Genomic DNA, 18,253 nt, shown 5'->3' on the forward strand with positions numbered 1-18,253 from the left:
CTATATATTTACAAAGTATTGTTAGTTTCTATCTGCAGCTGATTGCCACGCAGTATTTAAAATATAGAAAGATTCCACCTTAACTTACAGAGCTCTGAACTTGTCTGTGCCTTATCAACACTTTTTACTAATTTTGTTTTATTTGCAAAATCCATGGAAAGAAGGAACCCAGGTGACCTACATTCATGAATGACTTCTGTAAAAGCTCTCCCTTGGTGGAACTTTCCATAGGAAACATTTTTTCTGGACTTCAGTTATTTTTAGGTATGAAAAACAATCTCTCCAGGGAACACTTACTACATCGCCCTGACACAGTTTTCTTCTCTAGTTGTTTCCAGTCTTTTCATTCCAAACATCTTCATGCTACAGCATCTGACGTTAGCTGCCCACGAGCCTGTCTTCAAGGGTGGTGGAGTGGGACGTTGTGGAGATTCATCCTGTTCTGCACAAAGGCTTGAAGAAAGAGGAAAACAAAACAAAAACTTGAGGCAGAAATTCTAAATGGGGTTCATCTTCTTTATTGATTCCAGACGGCTGATGACGTAAGGGCGGTATTGGGAAGAAGTGAGACTCCCTGGGCCTCTCTGAAAACGGTGCCCTGTTCCGGTGGCAACGTCTCCTGTGGGGAGGGCTGGGGTTTGCTGACACTCCTGTTATGCATTTGCAATCCTATTTCTAAGGGGTACAGGAGGTATAACTAAACTGAGAATATTAGAGGGAAGACAAGACATGTCTATGTTTTCTACCAGAAAGTAAATAAATCTTTAAACAGCTCTCATAAGTTTGAGAAATGGCTGTAAGGAAACAAGAGGGAAACTTTAAAAGCTCCCCCATAAGGAAGACCCAGAGTAGGCACTGGGCCCGGTGGGAAAGAACCAGAATAATCACTGTGTGAGAAATGCACGTATGGAAAATAAGTGGAGATAGGGTGGCAAGAGGATGAAAAGACATTCCAGCTACCTTATCCGATGATACAGAAACCAACTTCAAATCGTAGCTGGTAGATTACCAACCATTGTAGCTGGTGGATTACCAACCAGCCACTTGTATGTTTCTACTGAGCAAGAAAAAGAATACACATCACTATTCCTAAATATTTACTTTGTTAATTTATTAAATCCTTATAGTCTATAAGCTTCTGTAAGATGAGAAACAAAATGATACCCCAAAGAGAAAAATGTAAGTAAATACAATATAGCTGACAATTCAGTTTTCATTTATAAATATGTATGATCAGTGTGTTCATCTGTAGGTAATGAATATTAGTTTTTAAAAAATGAAGAACTGCTATATCTGCCTCAGAATGGAGATATATGAGTTTTAGATGAGATTCTGAGCATCAGATACACTTGTGATAGTCTGTACTTTAATTGAGATGCCATATAAACACCTTTGAACTTAAAGTTGTCTAATATTCATTATATGTCAAAAATAGATGGGGCGATGTAGTATCACATCTCACTGGGAATCAACACCGGAAAATTGAAGAGCAAATGCTTCACAGACACATACAATTCCTGGTTTAGAAGCAACTTGACTTCCTTTATTATAAAAAAAAAATTTAAGTAAAAATAATTTCAAACATTTCCATTGGGTGAGAGAACGGATGATTCACGTAGCCTGTTTTCAATGGAATACCCACATTTTTCAGTGGGGTGAATATCAAGAAGTTTTTCCCGCTGAAACGGGATTATATAGTTTGGATGTCTGTAGCTCTTCGAAGGGAAACCATCTAAATGCAAGAGGAAGGGGTGTGTACTGTAGCAGAGTAGTTTTGTGTGCAGCTTCTCAGAGGGCATGGACACAGGTGTCTGTATTTGGGCCAGGTGGCTCCACCCTTCCAGAGACAGCTGATTACCAAGGTTTGCACCCACACAAATTTGTATCTGTCAAGCTAAGTGGCAAACAAGAATGGATCAGATGGGGTTGAGCCCTGGAGTTTTAAGATAAGGCAGGGTTACTGCCATGGCAGCTCAAGACACATCTGAGCAAATGCTGTGGAAAGCAAGAGTGAAGAGCCCTGGGGAGAAGCTGGGAGCCAGAGAGGGAAAATAAAGAACGATGCCGTGGAACATCCGTGGAAAACTGCGTCATCCTGGAGAAAGGTGGAGTTATGCAGAGGAGTGTGTTCCGTGGGATTCTTCTGATGTTACCATAAGCTGGCTCCCTTTCCTTAACCCTGAGTTTATGCTAGTTTGAGTTGGTACCTATATTTTTGATAAATGTCCTTGACTGAGACACACATAAATAATAGCCAAACTTTTAAAAGAAAGAGAAACAAAAAATATTGATCGCAAGAGTCTCTCCAGGAAAGAAAGTAAGCGTGGGCTTCTGTCAGAGGCAGCAGCTACTGAGATCGAAAAACATTCCATTAATTTTGGATATGCCATTAGACACTTACATACCTATCATGAGAGTGTTAGAGATGGGATCAGAGCTTAATATGACTTTACAAAGAGCTGCTTCTTCCAGCTTATCATTAAGCAAGATAAACATCACCATTGACAAATGCCAAAGATCTATGTTTCGCATAAAAGTCAAAGCCTTCTTACTGTACCCCTGGATTCATCCTATCTTTCTAAAGGGGAAACTATTAAGGAATACATATAAACCTGGAAAAACAATGCCTCTGGAAAAAAATCTACATAATAAAATAGTGAGTATTGATTTGGGGATGACAGAAGAACTGATTGTCCAACTAAAGAACAAATTCTGTAGGGAAGGGTATTACAGAAACATTTTGCATCACAGCTAAATCAAAGCATTAAAGAAACTAAGATCTGGTTTTGCTTTCATTCCTCCCAGTCACTGCATCTTTCTATAATCTTGAACTTGCCTAATTTAAATATGATTTTGCTTATATCTGCTGAGATACTGACACACAAGGCTCTAACACAGAGCTGATGCTGTTAAATCATATTCAGGCCGTGCAGTATGACTCAGCATGTTAAGTTGTCCTGTAACACCAGTCACTGCTTTACCTAGTATCTATAGTGGTTATTCACGCATTCATCCATTTATTCAAAAATTATATTAATCATCTACTATGTGCCAACTAATTGGCTAGGTACTGGAAACACCACAGCAAATGCGAGGACATTCTTGACCTCAGGAAGCTAATAGGAGAAAGTGAGTTACAGAGAAGGCTACAGGATTTTATGGTAGTAAGTCCAACATGCTGTAAGCACACAGAGGAAGGAAATTTAATACAGTCTCAGGAGTCTGAAAGGGGTTCTGGGAGGAAGTCACTTTTCAGCAAAATCCTGAATGTAAATACAATTTCCACAGCTGAAAGCTGGGTAGAAGAAAAATAGAAATAATACACTTGATCTTAGCTAAAAGGCTGAGAATAAATGAAAAATAAAAATAATAAAAGGAAAATTTTATTGATGCTTTATTATGTCCAAGACTCTGCAAAGCACTTAACAAGCATTATTTTACTTAATTGTCATCATAGTCGTAGGAGGTACATACTATTCCAATGGATGAAAAAAGAAAGTAAGAAGACAGCGAGAGATTCCTAATTAGAATTACTCAACAACAAAATGAGCAGCTTTTAGAAATAGCGAGTTTCCACTTTTTGTAAGTAGTCAGACAGTGGTTAAATAACTAACAACCAAAACAGATTGAAACACTGGGTGGGGGATCGTACTTTATCAGATGTGTCAGACAGTGGTTAAATAACTAACAACCAAAACAGATTGAAACACTGGGTGGGGGATCGTACTTTATCAGATGTTTCTAAGGGCTCTTCCAACCCTGAAATATTCTGATATTGAAAATGTATCCTAGAAGATTTATATAGCAGGATATTTATTATGATAATGTACTTGGATGATGACTAATATTGTTATAATGTGCTAAGATCTGATTAATCTGAGTAATAATAATATATTTTGGCAACAAAATAAGATTGCAGAATTTGTAAACATTTATTATTTCAACCAATAAATTTCTATCTCCTGAGGACAGAGGATTGTAATGATTTTGACCCAGGGAGCCCATATGGTTATAATGAGCTCATATTCATTATGTATATATTCAAAAAAAAGTTTATTGATTTATAGCACAATCATTTGGATTTTAATAGTAGCAGTAATAATAGCAATAATATCCTATATTCAGTTGTCCAAACTTGTCACAACAGTAAGATTTTCGTGTTTCTTTTTCTTTTATCATATACTCACTAAACATTAGACTAAATTCGAGGGTCAAGTCTAAATTCTCCATATCAAAACCCCAAGTGTATTAATCAGGGTTCTCTAGAGGGACAAGACGAATAGGATAGATGTATATATGAAGGGGAGTTTACTAGGAGACTTGACTCACATGATCACGAGGTTTAGAGCCACAACAGGCTGTCTGCAAGCTGAGGAGCAAGGAAGCCAGTCCGAGTCCGAAACCTCAAAAGTAGGGACGCCAACAGTGCAAACTTCAGTCTTTGGCTGAAGGCCTGAGAGCCCCTGGCAAACCCTTCGTGTAAATCCAGGAGTCCAAAAGCTGAAGAACTTGGAGTCTGATGTTTGAGGCCAGGAAGCATGCAGCACAGGGGAAAGATGGAGGCCAGAAGACTCAGCCAGTCTCGTCTTTCCATCTTCTTCTGCCTGCTTTTATTCTGGCCGCACTGGTAGCTGATTAGATTGTGCCCACCTGGATTGAGGGCGGGTCTGCCTTTCTCAGTCCACTGACTCAAGTGTTAATCTTTGGCAACACCTTCACAGACACACCCAGGAACAATGCTTTGCATCCTTTAATTCAATCAAATCTATACTCAATATTAACCACCACAAGCCCACGTCCTGTCAACTTGAACCCATGCACATCTCCTGAAATCATACATAATCTTCAAATAAAGACAATAATAAGGTCATAATTATGCCTAATATAATACAGCCATCCTTCATACAACCAGAAACACACCAATCCCCAACCCAAATGCTATTACATAAAGTTAACAACCCGTAAATGCTGACAGGAAGTCAATATATCTTATGTCACATGATAAAGAAAAAAGAAAGGAAATAAAATGAAAGTGTTTTCTTAGTACAAGTGTATATATGCACAAATATTCTTAACAAAATAAGGAGGAAATACTCCTGACAATTACAGTCCTTGTTTCTGCAACTGGTCACGTGGTCGTAGCTGGTATTGATGACTACCTTCTTCTACTACCTATTCTGTATTCGCTTTACCTTCAGCAAGCACCTCAGCAGGTCATTTTTTTTTAACCTGGTGAAGTGCCCCAAATCTTTATTTCTGAAGGGTCTGGGTGATTCGTAGTTCTGCCTGAATTGGGCTGTTATAGTTTCCCATTGGGCTGTTATTATCTTAATAACAGGGCATGGTAATACTAAGAGATGCCCTAATGGATCTCCTGTATTCCACACATACTCTTCCTTATCTCCATTGTGGAGTAGTAGATTGATTTCATCTTGCTATTGCAGGTCAATCACCCCAGCCAACACTGTATCTCCCTTCTTTGCCTGTTGACTTAGAGGCAGGAGGAGCCCAAAGTGTCCAGGTGGCAATCTTAACTTCTAGTTTAATGGAATTGTTGTGTCTCCTGGTGGCAGCATTTCTCCCACTGGAACTAAGACCTCTAGGCTAGCAGGACATAATGTCATAGGCACAGGAAGCAAAAATCTTGCTAGTGGGTCACTAGGAGTGATGGGGAGTGGTGCCACTTCCAATTTCACCCCTTGATTCCTGGACCTATGAATCCTGGCTATGGGATAAATAGTACCATATATTGGACACTGATTCAGCACGTACACAGCCTTCTGGAGAAGTTTTCCTCAGCCCTGCAAAGTATTATCACCTGCTTGGCATTGTAATTGTGACTTCAAAAGGCCATTCTGCTGTTCTGTTAATCCAGCTGCTTCAGGATGATGGGGAACATGGTAAGACCAGTGAATTCCATAAGCACGAGCCCACTGCTACACTTCTTTAGCCATAAAGTGAGTGCCTTGGACAGAGACAATACTGTGTGGAATACCATGATGGTGGATAAGGCGTTCTGTCAGTCCACAGACAGTAGTCTTGGCAGAAGCATTGCATGCAGGATAGGCAAACAGATATGTGGAGTAAGTGTCTATTCCAGGGAGGACAAACCTCTGCCCTTTCCATGATGGAAGAGATCCAATATAATCAACCCTCCACCAAGTAGCTGGCTGATCACCCCGAGGAATGATGCAGTATTGAGGACTCAGTGTTAATCTCTGCTGCTGGCAAATTGGGGACTCAGCAGTGGCGTAGCCAGGTCAGCCTTGGTGAGTGGCAGTCCACGTTGCTGAGCCCATGAATAACTTTCATCACTGCCACCATGGCCACTTTGTTCATGGGCCCATTGGGCAGTGACAGGGGTGGCATGGGAAGGAGCCTGAGTGGTGTCCACAGAATGAGTCTTTCTGTCCAATTGATTATTAAAATCCTCCTCTGCTGAGGTCACATGTTGGTGAGGACTCACATGAGATACAAATATCCTCTCGGTTTTTGACCATTCAGAGAAGCCCATCCACATACCTCTTCCCCAAATTTCTTTATCACCAATTTTCCAACCATGCTTCTTCCAGGGCCCCGACCACCCAGCCAAACCTTTGGCTACAACCCATGAATCAGTATGTAATCGCACATCTAGCCATTTCTCCTTCCAAGCAAAGTGCACAACGAGGTGCACTGCTCGAAGTTCGGCCCACTGGGAATATTTCCCGTAGTCACTGTCCTTCAGGGATGTCCTAGAAAGGGGCTGTAGTGCGGCAGCTGTCCATTTTCAGGGGATGCCTGCATACTGTGCAGTTACCTGTAAACCAGGCCCTTGACTTTTCTTACTCTGTCAACTGACTATAGGGAACTTCCCATGAGGCCATCGGTGCAGGCAGGGGAAAGAAGTCAGGTGGCAGGTTTTTGACCCATGGAGTCTCTATGGTAATAATGAGCTCCTCCTCATTACGTATGTGTTCAGAAAAAAATATGTTTATTGATTGATACCACAAGCATTTGGATTTTAATAGTAGCTGTAATAATAGCAATAATGTCTTATATTCAGCTGTTCAAACTTGTCACAACAGTAAGATTTTCATGTTTCTCTTTCTCTTGTCATAAACTCATTAAACATTAAACTGAACTAAAGGGTCAAGTCTAAATTCTCCATATTTAAAACCCAAGAAATTAACAACATATATACCATTATTAAGAAATTTACATTTATTTATCATAAAACTTTAACTATAGGGTGCTAAACTGTAAACTGTATTTAAAAGAAAGTGCCTAGATTTTCTATACAAAGCTGTTTATTTCTTGCTTTTACCTGTGAGGGAGAATATGACTGGGTGACTTTAAAATTGCTGCATTCAGGGATCAAAGAAGATTTATAGAAAACTTCGGAAATTGAAGTACATGTGCACAGAACGAAGAAAAGTTGACTATGTATTTATAAGCCAAAACTAACAAATAAACCAACTTTAAAATATAAAAATTGAAAACTTTAAAGAAAATCTTAGGTCCACAATAAGACTAAGTTGAGTATGAATCTCTTTCAGTCTTGATAAGAGGCAGCTGTCGGATTCTGTCATTTATTCTATGGTTTACTGAAACCCTTAATTGACCAGGTTGCATATTTTGGAAGAGGGAAGGTAGAACTTCTCAAGATCTCTTCTGCCATATTTCCTCTATTCAGATATGAGAAGTTTTTTTTCCATATTTTAGTAACTCTGAAATTGGGGTGCTTATTATAATTGATATTATTAGAAAATATTGTGTCATATAATTAGTAGCATTTTTATTAGTGGTACACAAAACAGGTACAGAATTCATACATGGCATTATAGATTTGCTCAAAAATGTTATATCCTATAATTCTGACTTCTACTTTACTTATCTAGTTTACTTTGATTTATCTTTCATTTCAAATAAAAACATTCTCTTGTATCTTATCTCTTCCCTTTCACATTTGTATTCTATTTCTAGATGTTACCTCCAAATGGCTTTCCCTTTTCCTAAGTGTTTGCTGTAGCAGGAACAGACCGCTGGCCATTGGGTTCACACTCCTCTCCCCAAGTGTGCAGGTGTTTCTGAGAAGCAGCTTCCCAGTCAAGGACTGCCTGCATAGAGGTGAGCCCGTGTGACTAGGTTTGGCCAATTGTGTTTGAGGAGAAGTAAGGTGGGTTACACCTGGCTGTAAGGGATTACAAGGTGAGAATGGCTCCATCCTGTCTTTGTCTTTCTGAGACCCTGGGTTAGCAGAACCAACATGCAAAAGTGGCCTGGACACATGAATTAGTGCATGGAAGGCCACCTGTCAAACACCTGCATTGCATTTTTACAAGAAGCAAACATACATTGCAATTTTGCTGAACCACTTTGATTTGGGTGGGGAGTTGTTACCACAGCCCAGCTCTTCTAGAAGAAAGGAGATGCTGGGATCGTCTTGGTTTTTTACCAACTCTTTCTTATTCTGCACTGCTTTATATCACTTTAGACAGTTTTTAAATAAAATATCCTCTCTGTTTAGAGAAGTATGGTGAGGTAAATATGGTCTTAAACGTTGATACTTAAAGAAACAGTTTTCCAAAGTTGTTTCCATACTCTTATAGTAAATTAAACAGTCTTGTGTATTGACATTTTATGTCTCTTCTTAAAAATGGTTAATTGGTAATACAAATGACACTTCATATTTATTTCTGAATTGTTTGTGTATATTCGAGGGTCTTATTTTTCTTTTGGTATTTTGACGTGTTTGAAGTCTACATTTCTTGTGCATGCTTCTTTCGGAATTTAGACTCCACCCGTTTCTCACTAATACCCCAGCATATTTTATTTTCCATTCCCTGTAGCATCACAATGATATGACACACTCTAAGTGTTTCAGAGCAAGAATGGTTGGGGGAGTCCTGGGCTTACTCAGTGGATAGCGACAGCAATTTAAAAATATTTCATAGAATTACAATATTAAGTTGAATAGGTAGATGGACTCTTAGAAATCTTTTAGTTTCATCACCATGTTGAGCTGTCCTTAAAATAGACTTATAGAATGGTAGCTGTCTTTCTAAGTCATAGAGATAATTGTATTCACAAAATTCTCTCCAGTTATTTGCAAAACACACAAAGAAAATACATGACAAAATATGGTTTCACTGTGTATTAAGTAATATAGAAAACAGGTTAGGGCAGAAATTAAACATTTAAAATAAATCAGAGTTAGTTTATAAATATGTATGTCATTAATGTTTATTCAATTGCCAGAAATATGCTAGAAATGTGATTTTAATCTGCTTAGCAGTTAGTATAGGAGGAAGCATTATTTACTACAATGTTTGAGAATGCTGATAAGATACAATTTAGTTGTTCACGAGAAGTGCAGATTTTCCTGGTGATAATCTATGAAATAATATTTCTCTCAGGAGTTGCTGTAATCTGAACACAATCTGGTATAGTGGGCATGCCCCCAACCCCAACAACTTTTCAACTATGAATACCATAGGGTAATTTCATAGGGTAATTACTGTCAATGTATATTATAAATCCCTTCTATTTGGGTAACTACTTAACATTCTGGCCTTTTCAATAACCCATACATATAGTTATCTGTTACACCAAGGTTCCGATACCCACTCCAGACTTTGTTGCCCCCTGGAGCCATGAATCTGCAATCATAAATTAATTAGCTCATTCTGTTTCTCCAAATTCCTCTACTTCCTGATGATATTCAACAAGTGCCTACACAATACTTCAAATTCTATCTGAAACACCAGTCCATAGATATGAATATTTCTCCCCAACCCCCAATTTCACCACATCTATCTTTTTCTTTTTAGCTTAACTTGCTTGGTTTATCCCCCAACAACTCTCTTCATCAACATATTCAACGTTTGACTCTTTATCCCATCCCGCACTCCTGGAAAATATGAAACCCAGATACATCTCACTGGCTTCCTCTTCATGACTGCACTTGGGCATTGAGAGCTCTGGAGAATCACCCATGATCGTGTCCAGGGACCTGTGGACATGAGAAGCACCAGCCCTCCTCTTGCCATCAGACGTGCAAGTAGCTTTTGACTTGTCAACAGCCCAGTCTCTGCCCATGGTCCAGTGGGGCTGCCTCAAACATTCTCCTTCTCTTTTTCTTCCTCCTCTCCTCCCCATCCCATCAGTCACCAGAGAACCTCACCAGTCACTGAGCAAAGTTAACCAGTGTGAATGCTTCCAATTTTCTGCACAAATTCTACAAATGTAAAGCTCTTGAAACTAAATCTTACTCCAATTTCCCCTAATTTACTGGGAGAGGCATTCCCGGATGTGTGTCCAGCTGGTGCCTCTGCCTGCCTCTGGGTGGCGTGTGCCCCACCTTCTCAGACGCTATACTTTCGCCAGTGTCCTTTGTGATTCATATCTTCAATTGCCTCCTCTAATGACTTTGTCTCACCTGCTCTCAAACTGGATACATTTTATTTTTTCCATATGAAAGCTAAACTCAGGTCACTGTCTTCTGTCAATTTTTTTTATCTCTCTTCCCTACACCCACAAACCCCAGATTCTAGTTGTGGCCATTCATATTCTTTCAAAATCCAGACTCTCGACCTCCAGGTCATGGCATTTGGTTCTTGAATCTGTGATTATTTTCCTTGACTGTTAACATGTCCACAGCATTCCACTTTGCATTCACTTCCCACAGAAGTCTTTCTGGCTTTTTCTGGAGAGTTCCCCAAGTATAGTGGATATGTGTGACCACAGCACCTGTTCCTTCATTCCCCACTTTATTGTCATTTCTTCCTTAATTATGTTTTCCCTTCTCAATTATATGGTACAAGGAGGCAGGAATAAGTTCCATTTTGCTATTCCCAATGCAGAGCAAGGTATCTGGTACAGATAGACCTTCGACAGCTGTGTGTTACATGAAGGAATAAATAATTAAGTTTGGCTGCTTTTCCAGGATATGTGATTTCTTATTTTAGGGAGAATCTCATATCCTTCAGCTCCACCCAAAGTATATTTTGGAAACTGAAGAATGTGAAAACAGTCAGCCATAACTATTCACCAGCCTCATTGCTGCTGGAGAGATAAAGTGTTCAAGATCTGAGGCCCACTTCACAATGCCATCTGAATTTGCCAAAGAGTATCAGAACTGCAGGGTTTTGTGGTATCACAGACTCTGTTCTTTTTCTTTGGCAAGAGGAAGTTCGTATTCAGTCTATTCATTTTTACCTTGTCTGCAATGCATAATCGGATGAGCACAGACACACTGCAATACAAAGATGTGTAACGCACGTGTAGTTTTCTCTCTCTGCAAGTTAGAGATGCTCCATTTGGTTCACACTCTTCTCAGATTTGTTGTGTGCATCTCTTTGTAACTCAGTTAATTGAGTACCATCATTAGACCAACTGTGAGGGGACTCTGAGTGCCCTGTTACAGGGCCTCATTCTGTCCGAGGCCAGAAACTGTTCTCATGACCAGTTTCACCGTCTGTGACCTGAAGGAACAGATTAAGCAGAATGTACTTCTATTTGTTTCTTTCATATTTACAGATGAGCCTAATAACAAGTGTTTAGTATGACAGTGGTTCAAGTGAATTGTGGAGAAAATGTATGATGACTCTACATAATGAAAACAATAAGTATAAGGAGAGAGAATTTATTTGTATATTATGCATAAGTAAATATAAGTTGTTACATATAGGACAATGTGTCTATGTTCAGATGTGTATATTTAAACCAACAGACACATGTATATAGCACTTAACATGGCACCTGGAACATACATGTCACATTAATATTTGGAATCTCCATCAATATTAAGCCCCAGCAAACTAAAACACTTACTCATAGATTAGGAAATTCAATATTGTTAAAACGTCAATTTTCACTAAACGATTTATTGATTCAATGCAAATGAAATTAAGATCCCAAATGACTCTTGTGGAAATAGATAAGAATTCTAGAATTTGTATTGAAAACTCAAAAGACTTCAGTGTAGATAGGACAAAATGGAGGACTTTATTTAAATTCAACACTTACTATAAAGCTACTACAAACAAGACAATCTTAAGTTAAAAAGACATATAGACTAGTAGAAAAAAAAGGAGCATCTATAAATAAAACCATTTATATATGGCTAATTGATTTTCAACAAAGGGGAGAAAAGATTTAAATGGATAATGGATAGATTTTTTCAATAAATTGAGTTGAAAAAATGAGATATTCGTATGAAAATAAATAATCCTCACCTCTAACCATATGGTATACATAGAAAATTCAAACAAAATGAATCAGTCAATTAAATGGAAAAGTAAAAACTGTAATACTTCTCTAGGAAATATAAAAAGCAAACTTCCGTGACTGGGGTTTGGCAAAATTTGTTAGCTAAGACACAATAAGCAATAACCATTAAAGAAAAAATGATAAAGCACATCTCATCAAAATGTAAAATTTCTGCTTTTAAAAAGGCACCTTAAGAAAATGAAAAGACAAGCCACATAGTGGCAGGAAATATCAGCAATGCACATTTGACAAAGGACTTGTATCCAGAATATGTAGCATAAAAAACCCTTGCAAGTCAATAACAAGGAGACAAACAACCCAATTAAAAAAATTAAACAGGCACTAATTTATATATTAAAAAGGTGTATGAATCATCAATAAACACATGAATAACTAGTAGACACCATGAATCATTAAAGAAATTAAAATTAAAATCACAATGAGGTATAGCTGCGTAGTCACTTGAAGCTAAAATGTCAGTAAGACTGATAGTACCAAGTGTTAGATGAACCAAGGGATCTGTCATTCACTATTGATGAGAATATGAAGTTATTACAATCACTTTGGAAACTAACAGCAATTTCTCATAAAGTTAATCAGAAACTTACCACATGATGCAACAATTTCATTCCTAGGTATTTACACACGAGAAACGAAAATGCATATTCACACAAAGACATGCACACAAATGTTCCTAACGGCTTTGTTCACTATAGTCTATAATTGGAAACAACTCAGATGTTTATCAACTTGTCTATTGATAAACAAGATGCAATATATGAATACAATGGATTATTCAGTGATTAAAAGGAATGAAACTCTATTAAATGAGCATGAGTGGATCTCAGAAATATGATACTGAAAAAAAGAAGCCAGACTAAAGAAAAAGTACATACCATATAATTCCAATTATGTGAAATCTAGACTAATTCAATCTATATTGCTAGAAAACATGTCAGTGGTGTGTTGAGAGAGGGGTGGGTTCTGGGTGAGAATTGATGGAAAGAGTACAAGGAAAATTGTTGGCATGGTAGAAGTATTGTCTATCTTGATCATGATTGTTTTATGTACCCATAAAACTTACCTAACTGTATACTTAAAATACATTTTATTGATTGCAAATTATGCCTCAGTATGTCTGATTAATTAAAAAAAAAAAAACAAAAAACCCCTCCTTAATCCACTATTTTCACATCCTCACCAATAAGAATGATGTATTTTTCACCCTTATGGCCGACCCAGCAGTGGAATTTGTACTCTATTTAGCAGTTAAGTTATTTTTTATTTTTAAAATTGGTTGATTTATTGATGTTCCCTCATTTAGATAATAAACTTCTGCACACTTAGAGCTGCTTCATTTATTGTTGTATCTTCAGTGCCCAGTAAAATGACTGGCCCCGGGTAACGCATGTTGAATTGAATACAGGTACATCAGTATTTGTTGAGCTGTTAAAATGGGATAGAGCCTATCTTGGACGGGCAAGCTATGAGAAAAGATGGATAGCCACGCAGTCTAGAGTCAGATCCATAGTTCCTTTTTATGGTTGGCAGAACCTATCTGACCAGCAGCAGGAACTTGGCAGGGAGCACTCTGTGAGGAGCCAGAGGGCCCAGTTTGTTGAGGTCTGCAGTGTATCAGGATGATGACCAGGTGAGACTGTGGCCTGAAAATCTGGCATGGAAAGGACCAGAGAAGTGCTAGAAGTTAGAATAGGAAATAAAATGACTAGTTCCTTACTGCAAACCAGGAACGACCTCAGTGATTTACAGCCACATCTCATGTACCCTCACATCATCTCTGCCAAAAGTACAGACTAGCAGGAAACTTGACCAATCTTGTAAGGAGAGACACAGGTTGAGTAGCAGTTGAGAGGTGGTCTGAGTTTTGGGAGTCTTCCCAAAGCCTGCAAGCAGATTGTCTTTGGCCCAAGCTGAATCCAAGTGAACAAAAATTTCAAAGCCAGAGCCATTGGCTGTCTAGAAGCAGCACAGAGGGGTGTACTCAGAGGCCTAGTTATACTACTTATGTTTTCTGGGCCAACCCATAGGTCCTTACCAGAGGTAATGAGCAAGAAGAAAGCTAGGCATCAGTGATTATCAAGATTGCTGTAAATCTGTTCCACCTTCTTAACCTCTGTGGCACAGAGGGCTGTGTTTATGACATTGATCCTGCATTTTGTTCCCCTCTCAGGAGAGTCATGATAAGATAATGACACACTTGTCAACTGGCGTGTGTGAAACCGGCAATCAGAGGATTAAACTTGGGAGTGTCTTTGGGAAATTCTCAAAATACTACCATGGGTTTTCTGAGCTCTGCCAATTCTACCTCCTAAAGGCTCATCTTCCATCTGTCCCTTCTCTCCCAACCTCTGGTGCCAGTGCCCTGGTACAAGTCTTCAGTCTTTGCTTTGTTACTGCAGGTGCCTCATTACTGGCCTTCTTGCTCTAATGTGATGCCTTTTCATCCATTTTCAGTTAATTTGAAGTAATTTACTCAAAGCCTAAAACTGACGGAGAGACTGCCCTGATTGATAATCTCAGATGGTTTTCTGGTAGACCTCTATAGGAAAAAGTTCTAAGTGTTGGGTCCCAAGAACGTTTTGCAACATGGCTCCAAGTTAGTTTCTCAAGCATCTTCCACTCTTAGCATTTGGTGTTCCTCCCACTTGGAGTCAATCAATCCTTGTCTCTCTGCTTCTCTCTCTCATTTTGATCGTTTTAGAGTGTACAGTTCAGTGCCATTGATTAGATTCACATTGTCGTGCAAGCATCACCACCATGTATCTCCAGAACTCTTCCGTCTTCCCCAAGTGAAACTCTATACCCATTAGACAATGGCTTCCCATCCTCCCTTACCCCCAGCTCCTGGCAGCCATGATTCTAGTTTCTTTCTCAGTGATTTTGACAACTCTAGGTACACCATATGAGTGGAATCACTCACTATTTGTCCTTTTGTGTCTGCTTATTTCACTGGGCCTAATGTCTTCAAGGTTGATCATGCTGTCGCATGTGCCAGAATGTCCTTTCTTTTTAAGGTCGGATAACATTCTATTGTCTTTACATATTTTGTCTGTGTATCAGTGTATGGACATTTAGTTTGTTTTTACCTTTTGATTAATAGAAAAATTTCTGCTATAAACATTGATATACAAATATCTGTTAGAGTCCCTGCTTCTAAGCTTTTTAGGTTATGTAACCAGAAGTAGAATTGTTAGATCATATGGTAAATCAATATTTAACTTTTTGAGAAATCATCAACATGTTTTTCAAAGTAGCTTTACATTTTAGATTCTCACCAACAATGAAAAAAGGTTCCAATTTCTCCATGTTTTTGCTAGCACTTATTATTTTCTTTCTCTTCTATTTGTTTTTGTATATTTGCTACTTCACCGAATGGATGTAAGGTAATATAATATCTTATTGTGGTTTTGATTTGCATTTTTTAATGCCTAGTGATATTAAACATCTTTTCATGTGCTTATTGGTAATTTGTATATCTTTTTTGGAGAAAAGTTTATTCAATACATTTGCCCTTTGCCCTGTTTTTAATCAGATTTTGTTGTTGTTGAGGAGTTCTTTGTATATTTTGAATTTTAATTCTGTTTACAGATATAGTATTTTCAAAATTCTTTCCCCCATTCTCTGGGTTGCCTTTTCACTTGGTTGATAGTGAAACTTGATGCATAAAAGTTAATTTAGGTGAAGTCATATTTATCTATTTTGTCTTTTATTGCCTATGCTTTTGGCATTATATTCAATAAATCATTGCCAAATCCAGTATCATGAAGCTTTTCTCTATATTCTCTTCTAAAACTTTTCTAGTTTTCATTCTTATGTTTAAGTCTTTGATCCATTTTGAGCTCATTTTTGCATATGATGTAAGGTAAGGGTCCAACTTCATTCGTTTGCATGTGGATATCCAGTTTTGCCAATATCATTTGTCGAAAAGACTGTTCTTTCCCCAAAGGTAAAGGTCATGGCACACCCTTGTCAAGAGTCATTTGACCATATATGTGAGGATTTATTTCTGGGTTTCACTCTTTTTGAATCTAATGCTTTGTTATCCTATAATATTTAAGTAAATGTTACATTTTCTATAAAATGTTCTCTAGTTCTCTTGTTTAGGGTTATTTGATATCCCTTGAATTATGTTTTTCTTAAATGTTGAATATAGGTCTTTTAGTCTATTCAGTATCTTTACCTTTAGGGCTAGGAATGTGTTTTATGTTTAACCCTCTGTGATGTTTAATTTTAGATATCAATCTATATGATGGGGATAAGGGTTACTTACCCATATGGCTGGCAAAGCATTATTCTGGGTATATGTGTGAGGATGTTTCTGGCAAAGGTTAACATTGGAATTGGTGGACGGGGTAAAGAAGGTCAGCCTTCACCAATGTAAATGGGCATCCTCTAATCTGTTGAAAACCCAGATAGAATACAAAGAAGGAAGAAGGGAGAATTTGTTGTTGTCTCTTCTGGAATTGGTACATTTATCTTCTTTTACCTTCAGGCATCAGAATTTTGGACTCCTGGAATTAGACCAGTTGCCTTCCAATTTCTCAGGCCCTTGGCCTTGGACAGAATTACACTGCCCGTTTCCCTGGTTCTCCTGCTTGCAGACTGCTTATCATGAGACTTCTCAGCCTCTATAATTGCATGAGACAATTCCCCTAATAGATCACTTCTGTCTATCTATTCTATCTATCTATCTATCTATCTATCTATCTATCTATCTATCTATCTATCTCTCTCTCTCTCTCTCTCTCTCTCTCTCTATTTATCTATCATCTATCTATATCTATCTAATCTATCTATCCTATCTATCTTATATATTTATGTATCATCTATCTATCTTACATCTTTTTGTGGATGAGAGTTCTTTTCCTTACAAAAATAAAACATGCATTTTAATCTATTTCTATCTTTAAATAAAAACAGCAGGTTAGTTTTCTGTCTTCTCTTTTCCTTCTCTTTCCCTTTCTTTCTTTTAAAGCTATTTCTTTATTCAGTATCCTACTAGCTTTTGGCTAGATTCCCACCAACATGTTTGGACAGAATTTTAAAAGCATTTTTGCTTCAAAAGTTTCTATTTTTTAAAGGTCTGTAGGTACATCAGCAAAATATGTGCACAGAAAAATGTCACTATGTTTATTTAGCCGCACACATGACCTTTTATTCAGTCATTTCTGAGATGAGATAAGAGACAAAAGATTGCTTATGACAAATTCAACCCCATAGAAATTAAGATAGAGAAATGGGGAAGCACTGTCACCATTTTGACAGAATTCTCACTGAAATAAAAGTAAAAGACAACAGGAAATTAATAGAGCTAACCATAATGATTATGAACCTGGGTCTGTGTTTTAGAGCACATCACATACTTGGCTGCCCTGTAATCTTGCCATTGCCACTCCCTTATCCCTTTACTCTGACTTTCCTATCATCTTACCCAGCCCTCTTTCATGAACCTTGTCTGGCTCCCTCCACCATCCTCCAGACAGAGGTATTCTCCCCTCCTGTATGACTCCCTTGTACTTCGCATCAGTCAGAATTCTTGGGTGCAAATGACAGGTAAGCTGAATAGGTATCTGAAGCAAAAATAGATACTTGCAACAGAAAAGGAATTTATTAAAAGAATTCAGTGTCACTAAAAAAATCAACAGACTGTCTAGACAGAGAACCAGCTAGGAAAGCGGGCAACCAAGAACACAGTGGAAAATGCAGCCAAGCTCATACCGCTCTGCACTTCCATACAGAAGAAATGCTCTGGACCTGGATTAAATATGAGACCCACAACTTACTAACTATGTGTCCATGAATGGGGATCTGTACTCCCTCTAAATCTCCTTTTCCTAATTTACAAAATGGGCTAATCCTCACCTTCCAGAGTCTTTGCAAGGATAAATTATATTGAACAATAGGCATCTGTGAAAAAACCTAGCTCTGCATCTGGCATGTTACAGGTACTTAAATCTCTGTATCTTCCCTGCAAAGATTT

The sequence above is a fragment of the Macaca nemestrina genome, chromosome 13 (assembly GCF_043159975.1).
Source record: "Macaca nemestrina isolate mMacNem1 chromosome 13, mMacNem.hap1, whole genome shotgun sequence".
NCBI lineage: Eukaryota > Metazoa > Chordata > Mammalia > Primates > Cercopithecidae > Macaca > Macaca nemestrina.